Source organism: Castanea sativa, chromosome 4, assembly GCF_040712315.1.
Source record: "Castanea sativa cultivar Marrone di Chiusa Pesio chromosome 4, ASM4071231v1".
In the NCBI taxonomy this organism is placed as follows: domain Eukaryota; kingdom Viridiplantae; phylum Streptophyta; class Magnoliopsida; order Fagales; family Fagaceae; genus Castanea; species Castanea sativa.
In genome coordinates, this window is record NC_134016.1 from 9,069,848 (window position 1) to 9,091,322 (window position 21,475).

At 36.4% G+C, this 21,475-nt stretch overlaps 1 pseudogene; it reads right to left on the bottom strand.

Moving 5' to 3' along the window:
• Nucleotides 1-14,462: 14,462 nt before the first annotated feature.
• On the bottom strand, nucleotides 14,463-15,912 carry LOC142630326 (UPF0481 protein At3g47200-like; annotated as a pseudogene).
• Nucleotides 15,913-21,475: the final 5,563 nt, after the last annotated feature.

Below are 21,475 nucleotides of genomic sequence, written 5' to 3' on the forward strand. Positions count from 1 at the left end.
TTTCTTTTCCTGATAGGATAATAAGTTTGGAACTCTATTTAAAGAATCCAGGGATCAGTGTTGTTTTACAATTTTCTTGAGTAATAAGCTAAGGGGACGGTTCCATCCGTTCTGTCAAAACGGAATCAACCAGAGAAGATGGATCGTCTACCGAAAAAGCAGAAGACAACCCCAGAGCCCGTCGTAGCGTTGGAGGCCGAGAAACCACCCTTCAGGCATGGAAAGGGTAAGGGTTTAATGAAGGGTCCAATTCATACTGGTGAGAAACCACCCGTTCTACTTCGAGAAGACTCAAGATATGCCCCGGAAAAACTCTCGTCCATCATGACGGCTGATGATTATGAGGACCTTGGCAACCACGCGACAGAGGCGATGGGAGAGACGGGCCTCTTCACTATTGCACAGGTACTTTTTAACCCGTCCTTAAGCTTGAAATGTCTATCATTCGTCGTTTACATAGTGTTGTATTTTGCTTTCAAGCCATGCTAATGATGAAGAGGCTGATGGGCCGTTGCCTTAATCATGAGACAACTATGGACCGTCTTAGAAAGAAGAACAAGATGATGGAGGACAAGCTCCACGATCTAAAGACTTGGAAGATCAACATGGAGAGAAAGCTCAAATGCTCAGAGCAGGTTAGAGGTGAGCTGGAAAAGCATAATGAGCAGTTGACTCAAATTTTAAAAGACAAGGAAAAGGAGGTGACGGATGCCAAGTCTCAACTCCGTGATGCAAAAGAACTGGCAGTCCGGGAGTATCGCGACTCCGACCTTCTTTTGGCAGAGCTCGGGAGCTCTTTTCCTGACGGATTCGACGACGCCCTCCGTCAGGTCAAGGCTTCGTATCCTGATCTGGACGTGTCCCATGTTTCCATCGACGCTCAAGGACAAACACAAGCTCAATCCGTCCATTCAGAGAGTACAAAGGATGTGTTTGCCGTCACTGCTCCTGTTGACGAAGGCCAGACTCTTCCTCCAGATCAACCAGACGGCAACCAAAAAATTGAAAGTACTTCCCCCAAGCATCAGTAAATTTTTTTTTTTTTGAAGTATCACGATCAAAACTTTAACCGTTGTAATTTATCTTGTTGAACCGTCGTATTTCAATTGTGAACATTTCCTATTATGAGATTTAACTAGCTTGTTCGCTTGCTTTTTATCCGTCATGTATTTTTAATTTACTGCTTCATATAATAGTCTACTCATGTCGCAGGGGTCCGTCCAATTGTGATGTCAGCCCGTCTCACAATTTGACTTGTATGTTTCTCCCTTTAGAGGTTATTCCGTCCATTTTATGGACCATACACTGTGTGGAATAATGTAATAATCCTTGTAGGATGATCCGTCCAATGTGTGGACAATTCTCATCTGTTTTGGATGATCCGTCCTTATGGACTTAGGTATCCGTTCACAATGTGGACTTTGTAGAGATTTTTTCATTTTGTGGACTTAGTAGAGATTCGTCCACTATGTGGACTTATATAGATCCGTCCACTTTGCGGACTTAGTGGAGATTCGTCCATTATGTGGACTTTAGTAGAGACCCATCCACTTTGTGGACTTAGTGGAGATTCGTCCACTATGTGTGGACTTTAGTAGAGACCTGTCCACTTTGTGGACTTAGTAAATTTTGAGCACAATACATTTCATACGTTTTAAATAAAAACTCTTCTCATTATGGCATACCGGTAGACTATATTGTTCATGAAAAATAAAAAACTTTGGCTTTAATAAGTAAAAACTATGACTATTTAAAAAATAAACTGGAAACAAGGAGGTAGATGTTGTCTATGCCCCTTGACTACTGGTAGTATTTCTTCAGGTGCTTTGTGTTCCATGGATGGCTCAATTTTCTTCTGTCTAACGTCCCCAAGTAGTACGTTCCCTTCCTATGCCATGAAACGATTCTGTATGGTCCTTCTCAGTTAGGACCCAATTTTCCTTGGAAGGCATCCTTTGTAGCGCCGAGTACTTTTTGTAAGACCAGATCTCCCACCTGAAAATCCCTGTGCTTGACCTTGGAGTTGTAATGTTTTGCCATCATGTCTTGGTATCGCGTTAGTCTTTGTGCAGCTGCTGCCCTAACTTCGTCTACAAGGTCGAGTTGTAAACGCAAAGCTTCGTCATTCTTGCTCTCATCGTAGCTTTCCACACGGTAGCTTGCTAATCCTACCTCTGCTGGTATGAGGGCCTCAGTACCATACGCCAATCGAAATTGTGTCTCTCCTGTCGGTGTTCTCGTCGTTGTCCTGTATGCCCATAAAACACTTGGTAGTTCGTCCGGCTAGATGCCCTTTGCCCCCTCGAGCCGGGTCTTGATAATCTTCAACAAGGATCGGTTCGTGACTTCAACTTGTCCGTTGGCTTGCGGGTGCGCGGGCGATGAGTAGTGATTTTTGATTCTAAGTTGAGAACAAAAGTCTCGGAATGTGTCGTTGTCGAATTGTTTCTCGTTGTCTGAAACGAGCACCCTCGGAATTCCATATTTGCAAATAATACTTCTCCACACAAAGCTACAGATGTTTTTCTCCGTGATAGTAGCCAGAGCTTCTGCTTCCACCCATTTGGTGAAGTAGTCAATACCAACCACCAAGAACTTCAGCTGCCTCACCGCTGTTGGGAATGGGCCCATGATGTCTAACCCCCATTGTGCAAACGGCCATGGAGCTGCCATAGGGGTAAGTTCTTCCATCGGCTGTCTAATGAGATTGCCAAATCGTTGGCACTTGTCGCAAGCTCTAACGTATGTATGGGCATCCTTTTGCATTGTTGGCCAGTAGTATCCTGCTCGGAGTAGCTTGTGCACTAGAGACCTTGATCCAGAATGGTTTCCACAAACTCTTTCATGGATCTCCCTCATCATGTAGTCTGCTTCTCCGTGGCCGAGGCATCTTAGATATGATCGGGAGAATCCTCTTTTGTATAGGACGTTTTTAATCACGACGAATCGGGCAGCTTTAACCTTCAACTTCCTTGCGTCTTCTTTGTTATCGGGCAGCTTGCCTTCCTTGAGATACGCCATAATTGGAGCCGTCCAACCATCCTCATTGCTTACCTCCTGCATGCTAATGTCTTCTAATAATGATGAAAGTTGGACGAAGGACAATACCTGTTCAGGAACGATCATGGGTTCGGCCGAAGCTGCCTTTGCGAGTCGGTCTGCTTCTTGGTTCTCCTCTCTTGGGATTTGAATCATCGTGAGTTGGAGGTCATTCGTTCGACCCTTCACTTCCCCAAGGTACCTTTTCATCCTCTCATTCTTGCAATCATAGCTCCCATTAACCTGATTGGCCACGATTTGAGAATCGGAGTAAACGACCGCCTTCTTAGCTCTTGCCGTTATTGCAAGCTCCAATCTCGCAATCAGGGCCTCGTATTCTACTTCATTGTTAGTAGTGGTGAAGTCCAAACGGATCATGCATTCAATCTTGTCTCCTTCCGGGGTGTGGAATACAACTCCAACACCCCCAGCGTGCTTATTGGAAGATCTGTCTGTATGAATTCTCCATATGGGCGTCTCTTCTGCCCCCTGCTCCTTTGCGGTAGTAAATTCGGCAACGAAGTCTGCCAATATCTGTCCTTTCATTGCTGTCCATGGCTAATATTGGATATCGAATTCACTTAGCTCGATCGCCCATAAAGCCATCCGTCCAGCAGTTTCTGGATTGCTCATTGCTCTCCGTAGGGGTTTATCTATCAGGACATTTATGGTGTGTGCTTGAAAATATGGCTTGAGCTTCCGAGCCGCAATCACAAGAGCAAATGCGAGTTTTTCCATCTGAGGGTATCTTTCTTCTGCTCCTCTTAGTGCCCGGCTTATAAAGTACACGGGCTTTTGTACCTTTCCTTCTTCTCTGATGAGAGCTGTACTGACCGCGGCTGAGAAGACGACAAGGTACAGGAACAATTCTTCCCCTAGCATAGATGGGCTAAGCAAAGGCGGAGCGGAGAGATATATCTTTAACTCTTCAAATGCCTTTTGGCACTCGTTTGTCCATTCGAAAGATCTCTTCAGTGTTTAGAAGAACGGGAGGCATTTGTCCGTCGCTCTTGATACGAACCTGTTTAGGGCTGCTATCTTTCCGGTCAAGCTTTATACTTCCTTTACCGTCCTTGGAGGAGACAGTTCCATAATCGCCTTCACTTTCTCTGGGTTGACTTCAATGCCCCTCTAGGACACCATAAATCCCAAGAATTTTCCTGCGGTTACTCCGAGCGCGCATTTGTTCGAATTCAGCTTCATTTTGTACGTCCAAAGAGTATTGAAAGTCTCTTGGAGGTCCCTCAGATGGTCAGACACCTTTACGCTTTTTACCAACATATCGTCCATGTAAACCTGCACGTTTCTGCCAATTTGGTGCGCGAACATTTTGTTCATCAATCTCTGATACGTGGCTCCCGCGTTTTTAAGCTTGAAAGGCATTACCTTGTAGCAAAAAAGCCCCTGACTTGTCACAAATAGGTTTTCTCTTGATCCGTCTTATCCAATTTGATTTGGTTGTAACCGGAGAAGGCATCCATGAAGCTCAAAAGTTCATGTCTTGCAGTGGAGTCTATCAGTGTGTCAATACGTGGGAGTGGGTAACTATCCTTACGGCAGACCCTATTTAGATATGTGAAGTCGACACACATTCTCCACTTCCCGTTGGCCTTTTTTACCATTACCACATTTGCCAACCAATCAGGGTAATACACCTCGCGTATGAAATTCACTTCTTGCAGCTTCCGTACTTCCTCTGCTATGGCTCGGTCTCGTTCGGGGGCGAACACTCATTTCTTCTGTCGGACAGGGGAGAAAGAGGGTGATATGTTCAAACTGTGAACCATGATCGTTGGGTCTATCCCTGGCATATCCTCGTGGCTCCATGTAAACACATCTTGGTTTTCTTTGAGGAATAATGCGAGTGCTTGTCGGACTGTGAGGTTGGCCAAGGTGCCGATTCTCGTGGTTCGGTCAGGCCTAGAATCATCCAATTGTACTTCTTCTAATTCTTCCACTAGTTCTGCCACCGTTCTCTGTTCCTCGATGCTCATTGCTTGTAGGTGGTCATCCATTTCCATCATGGCGATGTAACACTCCCGTGCAGTCATTTGGTTTCCACGCAGCTCTCCAACTCCGTGTTCGGTTGGGAATTTGACCATTAGGTGGTACGTAGAGGTAACAGCCCTCTATGCGTTGAGAGTTGGCCTTCCTAGGATGGCGTTATAAGCAGAAGAGCATTCGACCACTAGAAAAGCTACCTCCTTGGTTACTTACTGTGGGTAATCCCCCACTGTCACAGACAGCGTGACGACACCCAAAGGGTAGACCCTTGTCCCTCCGAAGCCAACAAGGGGAGCATTTGTTGGGACCAGTCGTTCTCTACCAATCCCCATTTGCTGGAACGCGGGGTAGTAAAGGATGTCCGCTGAGATTCCGTTGTCCACCAAGACTTGATGCATGTTGTAGTCCCCTGCCCGTATGCTGACCACGAGCGCGTCGTTGTGTGGGTGATGAAGGCGTTGCGCATCTTCTTCCGAAAACCCGATGTTGGGGCTATCTCGTGTTGCTTTTAGTGAGGAACCTGTCGACTGGACGTTTTGAACCGTCCGCAAGTAGGTCTTTCTGGCCTTTTTGGACGACCCTGCAGAAGTAGTGCCCCGTACAATCATCCGTACATCTCCTACAGGTGGTCTGGGACACTCGTTTTCCCGTCGGGGATTCTGTTCCTAGATTTGATCCATTCTCTCCTTCCTCACGAACCTCTGCAACCTTCCTTGCCTGATGAGGGCCTCAATTTGTTGCTTCAAGTCATAACAGTCCGTCGTATCGTGGCCATGATCGCCATGAAAATGCAGTATCTATCTCTTAGCCTCTTGTTCGGATCTCCCTTCAGCTTGCTGGGAAACGTCAAGGTTCCTTCATCTTTGATCTGCATTAACACTTGGTCAATTGGGGTTGTGAGGGGGTGAAGTTCGTAAATCTTCCCGTAGGCGGTTTAGGTCGTAAATCTTCCTGTCGTTCTCTTGTCCTTGCCATTTTTCGTCCTTTGTCCGGTTGTGCATCTTCCTGTCTTTCCCTCTTTCTGGGCTTGTTCTCTCGAGCTAGCAAGGCATCCTCTGCGTTCATATACTTCGTCGCCCTATAAAACACATCGGACATAGTCTTTGGGTCATTCTTGTACAGAGAAAACAAGAACTTACCCTTTCGTAACCCGTTTGTGAATGCTGCCACAAGTATCTTGTCATCTGCCTCATCTATCGAGAGGGCTTCCTTGTTAAAGCGGGCTATGTATGATCTTAATGTCTCGTCTTCTTACTGCCTAATATTCAACAGACACGCAGTAGACTTCTTATGCCGGTGACTCCCGATAAAGTGTGATACGAACTGTGCGCCTAATTCCTTAAAAGTGCTGATGGAATTAGGTGTCAGCTTTCAGTACCAATCCCTCGCAGGCCCTTTCAAAGTGGTGAGAAAAGCCCTACACATGATTTCGTCTAGTACGCCCTGAAGATGCATTAGGGTCCTGAAAGATTTCAAGTGATCCAATGGGTCCTTGGATCCGTCGTAATTCTCCACGTGAGGCATGCGAAACTTTGGAGGAAGGGGGCATGAATTCACGAGCGCTGTGAAAGGCGAATCTGTTCTATGGACTAGGTCGTCCAGGTCGCTGGAGACTCGTCCTCTTAAGGCGTTCATCATCACATCCATACGTTCCTTCATCTCCTGCATCTCAGCTGCTATGTGAGTCGGCAAGGTGTCTAAGGCGGATGGTCGGTTGGTCTCCTGCCGTTCCAGTCTAGTCGGAACGTTGCTACCCTCAGGCCCTTCTGCGTTCCTTCCTTCCGGACTAGCACCTTCCTGGTCTTCCTCAAGTTCACTTTGATGTGCATTCCTTTGTTGCAGTTGCTCTTCTAAATCATGATTTTACTTGGTGAGGCGCTCAACCGCCGCTGCAAGCGTTTGGACTTGCCTCTCTAGAGCTATGGCATGCGGTTCGTTGCCTTGATTGTTGGTTGTTGCCATCGATCGAATGAGTACCATGCAACTTTTTGTCTCAGGAATAGAACAAAGGCTAAATATTCTCGTTTCCCATAGACGACGCCAACTGATGATGCCAAAAAATCACCAGTAAGCTGCAAGCACTTCCCCAAATCGAGGCAATACCTACAAAAAGAAAATAAAAGACCTAAAAGAGAGCATCAGTGTGGTGCCGGCCAAAAACCCTCCAAAGGTCAAGTTAGAATCTTTTTCTTAACCCTAGAGTGCCAGAGTTGAGTTAATTATGCGTACCTTGATGCTAGGGTTTCTGGGGTATTTATATTGGTGTAGGGTTATCATTCCTACCTTGGTCAGGAAACCCTTTCCTTTTAAAATAATACCTCTTTTTATTCTCCATTCTTTCTCGAGCTCTTTTCCATACAGGAGTCTTTTTATTATGGTCAAACGTGTAACACAAGAACTCCCGGTGTACACGCTTGTGTGGAGATAAAGCAAAGCCAAGTCAAACATATCGTGCGACGTACAACTAAGAATTTATGACAACCAATCAGTACCCGACGGATACTGAATGTTGACACCGTTCAATATGTATCCGTGCGGTATCAATCCGTCGACCTACCTCATTTCGACCCCACTTCGTCGTATGTTTTGAAGAAAGATCCGTCTCATACTTTTATCCTCTTCAGTACGTAGGTGGTAATTTTTCAAAACTTGGTATATATTGTCAACAAAATTCTCCTTTAAATATTTTTACATGAATTAATGATCATTTTTGGAATTGTAATAGAATTTCAATTAGTTTCAAAATTTAATTGGTCATATATAATATATTAAAGTAAAGTGGAGAGAAACTTTGAAGACTCTAAATTGCATTCCAAGTTTATGCTAAATGTCATTTTAAATGGACTCCAATTTTATGCAAAGTGTCTTTTCTAATCTAATTCTAATTACATGTCAATGATATTTGCATGCAAATTCAAGTATCTAAACGTAAAGAATATAAGAAGGCTCGATTTGAATAAATTATTTGTGTATATATATAGTATCCATCCATGCACATATAGATTATAAGCTAGTGATATATTCGAAGTATAATAAGAATCTAAATTAGTTTCTAATTGTAGTCTAATTTCACACCAAATATTTATTTTAATTTTATTACTTTTGGTGTCAAGTGACTCATTCAAAATATCAAGCGTTAAAGCTAAGGTAACCACTCCACTCACTTTTTTTGTTTCTGGAATTTTGGAGGTAGAGGAATGTAAAAAGTAAGGGAAATGAGAGGAGAGATGAGGGAATTGTTATTCATTCCCCTTGTTTGGATGTTTTTAAAATTAAGTGGAGGAAGGGAAACATATATCTATCCTCTTTGCTTGGATGTTTAAAAATTAAATAAGGAGAGGACATGGGAGGGGAATGATCATATAAATTAGGAAAATGCTAAAATCATAGACTATTTTATAACTTTTTTTTACAAACTATTTATGTAGTGAGTAGTTATTGGTAAGTAAAAAAGTGATGTTAGTGGTGGGCCTCTAAAAGTATTGAAAAATAGTTTGTGGATACATTACTCTAAATTAACATAAAGATAAAATTTACATATTAAATTTATTTAATATAATGGCCCATACTTGCTTATTTTGAGGAACTACATATAAATTGACATCATAAGGGCATAATTGACAATCAAATTTTTTTAATATAAGTTAAGCCCTCCTCTCTACTCCCTATTGGGCTATGTGGATTTTGGTTTGTGTTTTATCCAGTTTGTGACCTAACCTAATTTGGATGCGTTACGATTTTAAATGGGAGATTAGTTGGCGGGATTTTTTTTTGACTCATTTTGGATCCATTGTTTGGGATATATATACTAATGCTTCAGATTAGGGTTTGATGTATTGAAAATTGTATTATATGGCCACTTTTGTATTTTCTCTTCCTTAAAGTCTTGCAACTCTGTGGACACAGACATATTGTCAAACTTTGTAAATATTTATGTTGTGTGATTTTTCTTGGCACATATTTTTATCTATTTGTCGTTTCTCATAGGTTTAGGGATTAAGTTAAATTCCTAAGACTACCCTCAAAATTTGTCTAATTGGGAGAATTAAAAAAGTGGGGTTGTGACCCCTCCAAATCCCCCTTCCTCCCACCCCAAAAAACATTCAAATCGGGTTATGATCAAACCTAACCCTGGTCCCCTTCCTCTACTCCTCTCTCCATCCAAATAAGCTACTAGGTAAACTAAAATCACTTCATTTTCACTATTGTTAAATGAATTCATGCAAAAATATGAATTACAATCTAATTTGTATATAATTTTAAATGCGTACTCAATGTTATTTTGGTAAGATGACAATGAGAAAATAAATAAATACATTGATAGACAAAAATACTTGAGTGAAAAATGTTATGAAAACCTATCTCAGTTATTGAAGTGTAGCTGTTGATTGAAAGTCTGAAAGAACGACCTTTTAAGTACAAATTAACTATCAACAACTCATGCGATCTATAGTTCTCAGCTCTCACGAAGGCGACATGAATCCCATTAGGATATATTTGTTAGGGAAAATATATAAGATGAATTAAATCAAGCAGATCAAGAGTAAAATTGAAAAGAAAGAAAAATTTATTAATGGTTTAAAGCTGAGGTGTGAAACTTTACTCATTGTCTTAAAAAGTGATTTCACCCCACTAGATATAATTTATCCTTTGTGCAAAATTGGCTCTGACAATTACCCCCAAGATTCAATGGCAAACTTTGATTGTGTATACTCACAAAACAAGGCTTTGGACTAGTATTAATGTCCGAAAAAGTGAAGGAATTTGTAATAGAGTAAGGGACACGAAATAGAGGATTTTTGGACTGCTCTTCGTATACGTGAAGAGAACATTACCTCTGATTATACATTGCGCTAATTAATTAGAAAATTTTAAAGCAAATGGATGACAGAAAGACCAGCAAATCCTTATGATTGAGGGAATGTGCCTTAGCAGCTGTCTTCCTTCATTTTCATTATTGGAAGGAGGAAATTTGTTTAAGAAAAGAGAGATAAGAGATGCCGAAATGATGGGATGCTTTTATTAAGTTTATTATCACCTACTCTACCCCTCTTACTGATTTGGTCAAAGATTGTGGATAAGAGTATAATTTTTTGCTCTTACACACAATGAGTAAGAAGACACCAGCCAATGCTATCATCAATTCAAACTTGAAACATTTCCAACAATGTAATATAAATAAAGGATTTTACTAAATAAAGGATTTTTATAAGACTTTTTCTAAAATAAATGATTAAAAGCATATATTAATCGGACTCATGCATAATTAAATAAAGGATGATGTTAACACCAGTGGTATCCTTCCAAAAATTATTAATAAATTATTTTTAAAAAGTTTTGACATTAATTTTGTGAGAATGAAAAATATAAAAAGTCATCAGAAAAATTAATTACTTTTTTTTTTACATAAAAAGTTTTTAAAAGTAGTTACTTTTTTCTAAGTTCAAAATCATAATTTCTAAATTATGTTAAAAAATAAAATATATGTAAAAGTGCAACATTTTGCATGTAATAAACATAATCCCATACCATAATACTATGTCTTTTTTTCTCCAGTGGCATTACTGTCATATCTGAAATACTAAAGCAGGAAGGTGCAACATCTACTTGTCTCTGATAGGGTTGTCCATGGGTCGGGTTGGCCCAAGTTTAGGCCTAACCCGCACACGACCCGATTGGATCGGGTCACTGAAAAATTGACCTGTACTCACCCAAAATACGGGTTGGATCTGCCGAGTCTGGTCGTCGGTTGGGACGGGTCGGATTAAACGATTTGGTGGGTTTGGACCAAATTTGTAGATTTTCAAGGATTTAATTTTTTTGGGCCCTTTAGGCCAATATTATTGGGCTTTCTAAATTTTGTCATATCAAATTGGGCCTCTTTTACATCATTTCTTTTAAAATGGGTTAGTACCCTTTCAAATCGGCCTTCAAGGTCTGCTTGAACATAATCAATCCAAATCTATACTTCCTAGAGCCCACTTGGAACAAAAAAAATACAAAGTAAAAACGGGACGCAATAGAAAACAAATAATTACACACAAAATACCATTTTTTACCACATGCTAAACATCAATAACATGTAAAACCTAGACATTAATCAAACAAATAAAAATGCACAAAATCCCCTTTTTTTATCACTTGTTAATCGTTCACACATTACAATAAATGTTTTCCAAATTCTCTAAGCCTAAAGGCCTAGGCATTGGGCAGTACCTCAAAATTGCCTCATGAAAACTCAAGCATATAAAAGTCAATCTAAAGTTTAGATTCCAAACACATTAAACCTTCCAACCATTCCACACATCAAGTAATGTTCCAAAACCACACAGCTGCAAGCATTGCTACAAATACTACAACATCTTCATAATTCCATACAAATATATAAACATAGTATACCATAGAGGCAGCAAAGAAGGCAGTTACTGCACAAGTTAGTATAGGCAGGAAACCACCAAGGCAGCAGGCAATATTCCAAGCAGTATATATAATTAGTTACAATTATGAAATACTATAAGTATTTTCAAAAAATAGCTTTCCTAATGCAGTAAAGAACTTTGATTGAGAAGGGATCCATATTAATCATTGATCTTGTATTAGTTATCGTGTAGTACATTTAAAAAAATTTCAACGTATAATATTCTAGCTAAGCTAGGGAACATATGTAAATATAAGATCACCATATTCACTAGTTATTCATGAAATTTTATATAAGTATTTTATTTAAAAAGAACGATCATCAACATTAGGTAACCCTCTAAATGACCGATTCCATGTAATCACACGCATCACTCTAGCAGCATGATCAATATGTCCTTGGCGGCGAATATATGGGCGCGGTATGGGAATGGAAAAGAGAGAGAAGGTTGTTAGGGGCGGCAACGTTTGAGTGGGAAAGGGAATGAGACGGAATCAGTGAAGAGGGAAGGGGGTGAACAGGCGGAATCGACGGTGGCCTCTGCATGTGGCCGTGATTCTCTGGTCTGACTGGGGTTTCTGAGAAAAACAAAGGTGGAGCCGTCACGCCGTAGAGAAGGAGATGGGAGAGAGGCGTGAGGCTGTTGCTATAGGTGAGAGGAAGCAGGGGCGTGTTTGAGGAGAAGACTCTGCCTAACGCTGTTAATGTTAGGGTTAACAGCAATCCAATTAAAATGGGTCATGTGCAACGCTTAAGTGATTGCTTAGGTGTCTTCTTATTTAATTGACACCTGTCCCTGTTTGCAGCAGTGGTTGCAAACTTGTTTGGAGGAAATTCGTTTGCAGCAGTGACAACTCATAAGAGTACTTTCACATCTAGCTTAGTGTTACCAATATTGACAAAATCATCAGAAGGTTCTTGGCCAACACTCTACTGGTGTTCAAGCCATAACCTCTTAAGTGCTATTTGTTGCAAGGTTTGTCTATCCCCAAGCCTAGTAGACAAAGAAAGCTAATTATGAATTTTCACTCTAACATAATTTATGTTCATATTCAAATTCACACTTTATTTACGTGCTAACTCTTGCTTATCTTTATTGACTTATATAGAAGTACTAAAATCTAGGGCCCATTTGGTAGAGTGGTTCAAACCCACTTTACTAAATTTTAAACAACCTTACACACTTTTTCACTCACACGTATTTCAAAAAACTACAAACAACTCAACTCAAACGGGCCCCTAATCAGTAGGTTACTATGGATTTAGATATGAGAATATAACTAAAAAAGAACTCTTGTACTGCATTTATGAGAGCATTTGCATTAGCTTGTCTAAAACTTTCTGTCTATTTTAATATAACAACCAACTTTTTTTTATTTTACACAAACACTCACATCAAATTATCTATTATACATCATCTTTTATTTAAATAATATTTTTCTCACTTTTTTATTACTATTTCACACCTATCCACCGAACACACTCTCTCTCTATTTTCTCTAAACATCCTCTTTGCAAAAGTCACATCTCTCTCTTTCTTCTTCTTTTCCTCCTCCTCTTCTTTTTGTTTTGTAATTTGGTTTGATTATGGGCGATGGCCTATTTGGTATGTGATCCTAAACAACAGTTTTTAGTGTTTAAACATTGATTACGAGCAGTGGCTTGTTTGGTATGAATTTTGACGATTGAAAAGAATAGCTTAGTACCTTTGCATTATTAGTCACAGGTCAGCCATTTACCTTTGCATATAGAAACGGCCAGTTGTCTCTGAAGTGTTAAAAATATCTGTCCAAAGACAAATAGTATCGTACAACGATAACATTCATTACTTGAATTTATAGACAAATAATAGCTAGAGACCAACATTGATTAACGGACAAATAACTGTTATCATACTAAATGAGTTAGATGTGTAAAAATCAACAAAGCTCAAAGCTTTAACAATGGAGATGCAAAACTAAGAGGAAGATTTTCAGAGAGAGAGAGAGAGAGAGAGAGCTTTGTGATGGTGAAGAAAGTGGGAAATAAGGAAAGTATAACTAATTTACAAAAGTAACTTCCAACTATACGTGCAAGTTTAGATTTTTGGAGATTATCTTGTAAAGATTTCTAAATCCTTAACAGTACATTTAGAAATCATCTTTGTCAAAAATTGTGTCTTTGTGTTTGTAAGAAAATGAAGAACATGAGAGTAAAGTTGTAAGAGAAATATACACAGGTTTTTTAACGTGGAAACCCTCTATGTTGGGAGAGAGAGAAAACTACGGGCACAAGCCAGTCGAATATTCCACTATTTTCTGAAAATGGTTACAATGGAGGTATGGTGTTACAATGGAGAAAGAGAGAAACAAGATGCGGGAAGAGAGCTTCCACCGTAGTGTCAAAGTGTCTCTTGTATCTATCCTCATTTTCATTGAGTCATTTACCTTTCTTTAATTATAGTGGAAATAGGCATGTGTCACTTTCCCAATGGGTAAGGTGTCGCCTTTCCATTGAAGAAGGACAAGGTAGAGTCTTGACAAAATGGGACGACTACATGAATTTGGTGCTTCTTTGACATGTGTGTTTGTGCTTATACTACACGCAATAATGCTTCCTCAACAAGCTGGCTTTCTACTGTAATATTCCCAAAACCTATAGCATGCAACTGTGATTTGTTGCTACAGCTGTAATGGTCCATGACTGATCTTGCTATCACTTTCATGCACTATCTTGGACACATGGACCGCAACTATAAAGTAATATAATATATATCAAAGTTTTGTATTTTTCAACCCGTCCAATGAAGTATTTATTGATGGTTGGCTTTCAAACTTCCAGGCATTTTGTTCAATAAACTTTAGAGTGGATATACAAAACTAGTATTCTACAAGGATACTGAAACACAGCAATAGTGTATTTTACCCAACAATAGTGTATTTTACAACAATAATGTCTATGATTAACAATCTTAACAAGATCAATTACATTAACAATAATAACCAAGAAATGCACAAGCAAGATCAATTCCACCGAACAAGGAACAGCCATCCAAATTATACATATAGCCTTTGAACCTATGCTACTAGATGACAGAACATATTGTTTGTATAAAAGTGAGCACCAGAAGAATAATAGCAGCCACTGTTGAAGCGGCTCTCCAAGGGGTGCTAAAATATTGACGTCTTAATGTTGCCTTCCACTTGTGCCAAGGAATCTCATAGAAACTGTTCAATTTCTTATAGAGATCAATGTAATCTTTTCTCGTTGTTATCCATGTGATTCCGTTGTTAAGATTGTTAATCATAGACATTGCTGCATTGTTGTCGCCTAGGTAATTGACCAAGATTTTTTTTTTACAAAGTAAATCCACATCTTCTCTAGTATTTATAAGTGAATCCATCAAGATTAAGTAATCAGTGAAGTATGTATCTTTTATATAGTGAGTTTGCTCTAATGCCATAATGTTTCGAGTAACAACTTCCGTCCAAGCCATTAATTCTAAACTTGGGATTTTCAACACTCCTTTTTCAAAATTTATGTCAAAACGGCATTCACTCTCAACCACCTTGAACTTTACTCCTGCCTCGCGGAGCTGTGTTGCTGAGTACAAAAGTTTAGTATGTTGACTCTGTTCAATGACACTTTCTGGTCGCACCACCGGTGGAGGTAACATGAAGGTTCTAAGAAGATCGGTGAAGTGTTTTATTTTCACATCGGGATTGCGCTGTATAAATTGATTGCAGATGTACTTCCCAAAGTAGATTAAAGTATGCTGAAGTAAAGCATTGGAGAGAGATGGAAATGCAAGGTGGTGTAGTTTCTTAATAACAAAGAATGGAAGCTGATTTTCAAGTAATAGCAAGTCAAGCATTATAGCAGTAGCCCTTGGTTCCACAGCCATAGGATCATCACTTGTCAAACCTTTTGAACTACGTTCTAAAAGCTCAAGAATGAAACTCGCATCCACCAATATCATTTTCACAAACCTATCACTGTTGAGGTCAATAGTCTCGTCATAACACCCGCGAATTCTTTTTTCCATTTCCCTTATTTTGCCTACTAAATCATCCAAGTTTATCTTACTCCGTTTCACGAAACTGCTGAAGTATCTCTCTTTAAGCTCTTCCATGGCTTTCAATCGTTCGTTTTTGTGGTGAAACGGGCCAATTGAAATAACCTGAGGAGTGTAGGCTTCTTCATTCCATTTTCGAAGGTAGTGTGGAACCCTGTAGATACGACACCGAGTTGATGATTGAATCTCCAGCCTTCCGACTATTTCTCTAATTTCAATTACCAACTCGTCATTTTTTTTTTCATTTCCACCTAGAATGGCTGCTTCCTTTCGAGTATTTTGATCTTCATTATTTATTGAAGCAATTGCTAGTTGAATTTCCATACTCGCTGATTCTTCCATCTCTCAAGTTTTCTTCCTTAAATTTCCCTATGACAAACAAAAGACCCACTAGCATTAGAAATATTAGGTGATACTTATATAAAAAAATATTTTAAAAATGTGGATCAACTAGCTAGATGATTATTTATGATGCATGGACAAGCTATCATCGTCTACCATCATCATCCTAGAAATCAGATTGTAAATGACTCTAGTCATTTTGAATGAGAGAGTTCGATTTTGGTTTTGGAAAAAACAATAATTACTAGGACAAACAATTTAAGCACTTAAAATCAATTAATTTAAATCATTAAAAATTATTTGATAGAGTGTGTAAATTGTTTGTTCATATTGAAAATTGCTCCATTTAAAAAAGAAAGAGAAGGCAGTTGGTTAAACCATTTTTAAATTTAATTTGAGAAATATTATGTTGATAACATTTTTACGACGCTTTCATATCTAATTTTAAGTGGTAAGTTGTTACTTGTGGACAAAAAAAGTAATTTCAGCAGTTGATTCAAATTAAAACCAATAACAACTTATCACTTAAGATTTGTTGTGAAAGTGTTGTGTATGTATCATTTTTCATTTAATTTTTACATACTTATGTAATTTGAGTTTAAATTCTATAAGGATATGGTATAAAATCCTATGTTCACGCCCTTAAAGTATCATATTGCCACGTCAAATTATTTTAAACAAACGGGCCAGCCGCATACAATTATAAATTCCATTAAAATCCTATATTAATTGCAAATTTGGTAAGAATGTGGTGTAAAAGCTTATATTTACCCCATTCAATTAAATATTGCCACATCAGATTACTGCCATGTCAGATTTGCTTAAAAGTAAGAATATAGCCTAAAACACTAGATCACAGTCTCAACATATGATACACTCCAAAATTCGAATACTAAAAAGAAAAAAGAATAAGTAATGCTACAACTACAAACTATTTTACAATATTTTATAAATTATTGATATGACAAATTTTTACTAGTTCTAATTTGGGCCTATCACTAACATCAATTTTTTCTTACCAATAATTATTGGATAAAGTTTAGGTACAATTTTTTTTTTTTTTTGGTTAACAGTTTAACTACAAAATTAGTTATAGCCTAAAATTACAATCTTACTCAATATTTTTTTATTGGAAGTGAATTTTGACAAATCCATCATTAGATTATATCTTCTTCTTATGTCCTCTATGATTGCATAATTTCTAGAAAATTAAAGATCAAGAGCTATGTCATCAATAAATTATTTAAATTACAAATTTTTGTAATATAAAATTATGCCTAAAATATAAGCTTTTAAATCATATAGTAAATAATATCCGGTTGACACAAAATTTGACATGTGTATCAAGAGCGTAGAGAAAATACAATTCAGTGGTTAGGTTTTTAAAATATATAATAGTATTTATTTTATTGAATAAAGTTGTAGTCTTAAGTTAAAACTAGTTTTGTAACTAAACTTTGTCCATAATTATTTGAAAAATACTAAAGCCAAATCAACATTTTTTTTAAACTATTGTAAAATAGTTTGTGTATGTAGCACTACTCAAAAAGAAAGATGAAGTGGATACGGTGATTGGGAGAAGCTGCAGAGCTGCGGCCTTTAACAGTTACAACATTAAAAACTCGTCATAGACATTGTATCAAACAATAATTGAATGGTGATGCTCCTTTCCAAACTCCTTTTCTGTTGTCTCTTTAACTACATCATCAATTTTTCTTTTGTGTATGTTTTCTAAAAAGGGGAAATATATATCTTATACTCCTGATAAGAGGTTTGAGATAATCCTTACAACCAAATTATAATTAGATCAAGGCCGGCCCTAGACATTTTTAGGCCTTAGGCAAGAATTAAAATTGGGCCTTTTATATTTATGTATTAATTAAATTAATATTTATTTAATATTTTTATTATAATATATTTTATTTGAAATATATTTTTCTTGCATTTTGAGATACAAATTGACTAATTAAATTTTTGTATTCAAGTTCTTCCAACATCTCTTTTTCATTTTCTTCCAACTCTTTTTGATGAATTTCTTGTTCATTTGTGATATTTTCATCTAAATTTATTGTTGTATTTTGTTTATTACTAATAACAAATTCATTCATTGATTTTTTGAGACTCAATTAATGTTTCTTCTCTTTTTCTTTTTTTTAAGTTTTTCATATCCAAATACATATTTTCTAGTAAAAATTTCAAATAAAACAATATTTATAAATTTATAAAAAAAAAACACTATCTATAATATATTTATAACGACTGAAATAATAATAAAAAAAAATTTCAAATGTAAAGCAATAAAACCTGATGTATATAAAAAAAAGTACTATTGTAGCTCTAGTTTTGCTGAACAATAACAAGAATCTAGCATTCTCAAGTTCCCAACCTGCACAAATATAAAAACGCATGATTAAAACTCAATAATTTAAAGCCCAGACAGAAGTTCAACTCCACTTACAACCCAGCCAAAAATTGAAAGCCCAGCCAAAACCGATCCTATTACCTAAAAAAAAAAAAAAAACCAAAAACAAAAGATGCAAAAGACAAAAACCAATCCTATTACCTCAAAAAAGAAAAAAAAGAAAAAGAAGACAAAAATAAAGACAAAACTCTAAGGCCCACATCCCAGCCAAAGATAAGACATAAGAGCATCTCCAATAGCTTAGGTAAAGGCAAAATATTGTCTATAATAGAGAATTAGACCATAAAAATGGTCTCCAATAGATTCTCTATGCATGAATATTTTTTATGCTAATAAACAGTAGCTCATCAAATCTGATGGGTTACTATCCATTCTTCAAATGTTTTTTCCTATTATAATAATAATCAGATATTGAATAAAAAAATGTTGGAAGATGTGTAGTTGTTAAAAAAAATAAAGATTGAATGAAGAAATAATATTTAAATAAGATAAAGAATGTGATAGATAATCTGTTGGAAAGTGGATTTGAAAAAGTAAGTAGGTAATAGCTAAATGTCACTGTTCATTCTCCAAACAGTGTAAAAATTTGGAGAATCTGCTGGAGATGTTCTAAGAGTCCTAAGACTCTAGTCCACCCACAGCCACAAGTCTTATTAGATAAGACTAAAAGCCTCCATCCACAAAACCGGTAAACCACGACAAATTTTGGATTCTGGATCTGCAGAGTGCAGAGCAGAGGAAAAGTCATATAGTCTATATCTAGAGAGCATACAGTTCAAACGGATCACTGATCATATAGAAGGAAGCATGAGCCACCAACAAAAAATTTAAAAGTAGAACCAATGTAGAGAAAGAATGAGAGAGGCAGATAGCAAGAGAGAGAGAAGGTACGAGTAAATTTGAAGGATCGGAGTAGCAATGTTTACAAGAATGTTCCAAATTTTTTTGTTCTTTAGTTACAAGGATGTATCATATTTTTTAGAGGTTTCATTTGAAACTAGTTTTTTTTTTTTTTTTTTTTTTCTATTATCCGTTATTTTTCAAAATTTTGGGGTCCTTCTTCCACCTGGGGCCTTAGGCAATGGCCTGATTGGCCTAGTGGAAGGGCCGGCCCTTTATTAGATGGTTTTTGGTCTTTCCTTGACAAAAGAAAGCATTTTTTGGTAGTGTTAATTCCATTTAGAGGACTGTGTTTCATTACATTAGTAGTTTCAAAACACTAAAACCATTTGGGGAAGTGAGCTGGCTACCATGGATCTAACGTAAACAGCTTTTGTATTTATTTGTTTATTTGTTTGTTTTGTCTTTTTTTCAAAATGAGATTGTGATCCAATGCGTTAGACTCCATTATAATCTTTAGACAAATCTGATGCAGCAGGAAATTATTGGAGGGTGTAAATTGTAAATATAGGCTTTTACACAGCAACGTTATTGAATTTAATCTCTTCATTATTTTGCTAACCTCTTCATTATTTTGTGAAATGATAATGCATTATGCCGTAATTAGAGTGTGCAAACCATAGATTTTATATCACATTCTTATCAAATTTGACTCATTTAATTTTGGTTTTTCTATTAATATGGCTTTTTTCTTTTTTTATTTATTTATAATTTGGTACCCATTCCAAACTCAAATTTTTACATTTTAAACAATGTTATATACTTTTTCACATACTTTTTCACCCACATGTATTTCAAAAAATTATAAAAATCTCATCTCAAACTACTCTGCCAAACACACCTTATTAATTTCTTCTTTGAAGTTATTCAATTATCATGAAAGTCTTTTTAAAAAGCGCATTTTATTTTGTTTGTTGTTGTTGGCTTTTGGACTACTATAGTTGCCGTTTGTTGTAGTAGTATTTTGTTTTTATTTATCATGCCTACTTCATGACTTTGGTCTAAAAAAAAAAAAAAAAAAAAGGATGCAACTTTGGTCTTTGTGTTATGTTTTAGAGTCAATATTATAAACTATGTTTTTAATCATTATATTATAATTTAATGAAAATTTTATTCTTGGTGGGGGCATTGGAAAAAAAAAAAGAGTTCACTTTTTAGAGGCTTTTTTTTTTCCGATTATATTCTTAAAGTTTAATTTTCTCTTGAAATTACCGGTTATGATAATTATAATTACAATTCATGTTTTGTAATTATAGTTTTAGAAAAATCATATTCTTGAATTATCCTACAGAATTATATTTATTATAAAATTCAAATATTTAAAAAAGTAATAATTTTTTTTTAAAGAGTTGTCTAATTGTCTTAAAATAAAAGAAGATTTTAAAACTAAAAATTCAATTTGCTATAGATTTATAATATTTTAGAAAGAAAACATGTTTTTTTCTTTTTAAGGAGCCTTATAAATTGAGAGAAAGAATATTATTTTGGATCTAAATTGAATAAGATAATTCAAAAATAAAATATTTCTAAATCTATAATTAAAAACTTAAATCATAATTTATTGCATCACAATAACAAAAATTAACAAAATACACAAGCATGAACAATTTGCATTTTCTACTAAAAAATATTCTTACAGGGCTTTTTAAGAGTTAACAAAATATAATAATGAACATATTTAACTTATGTATAAATTATAAAATGCAACTAATTGCATATTTTAAATTGTACCATATGTATGTATGGGTTACAAGCTAGTTATTACTTTAATGACGAGGTCTGACACGACCCGCAAAATGAATGAAACACAATTTTGTAATGGGTTAATGTTTATTATAAATGGATTTGTGTCAATACAGGTTAATCTACATTGACATGCAAGACATGTTTGCAAGTATTCCGTGTGGATGGAGGATGTTTCTCCACATTTTTTTCTATATTTCATGCTGATTCGACTTTTGTTTGAATAAATTTACAATGTTATTTCTCAAAAAAAAAAAAAAGTTGATCTACATTGATACAATTAATAAATGGTCAATTTTGTGTTGTGTTGACCTTCATAACCCACCATCAACCCCAAAATGACCTAATTTATTATTTCTGTTGAGAAGGGTTTGCCCATTTTAACACAAACATGTTAGTCAATATAAATAAATATATTTTTTTTGATACAACATAAATTTGAATTAGAAATATTAGAGTCCATTTGAGAATATCTTATATAACTAAAACTAAAAACTTTTTGTTGAAAGTATTATAAATAAAATTAAAAAGTAGCTGAAATAATACAGTGAAA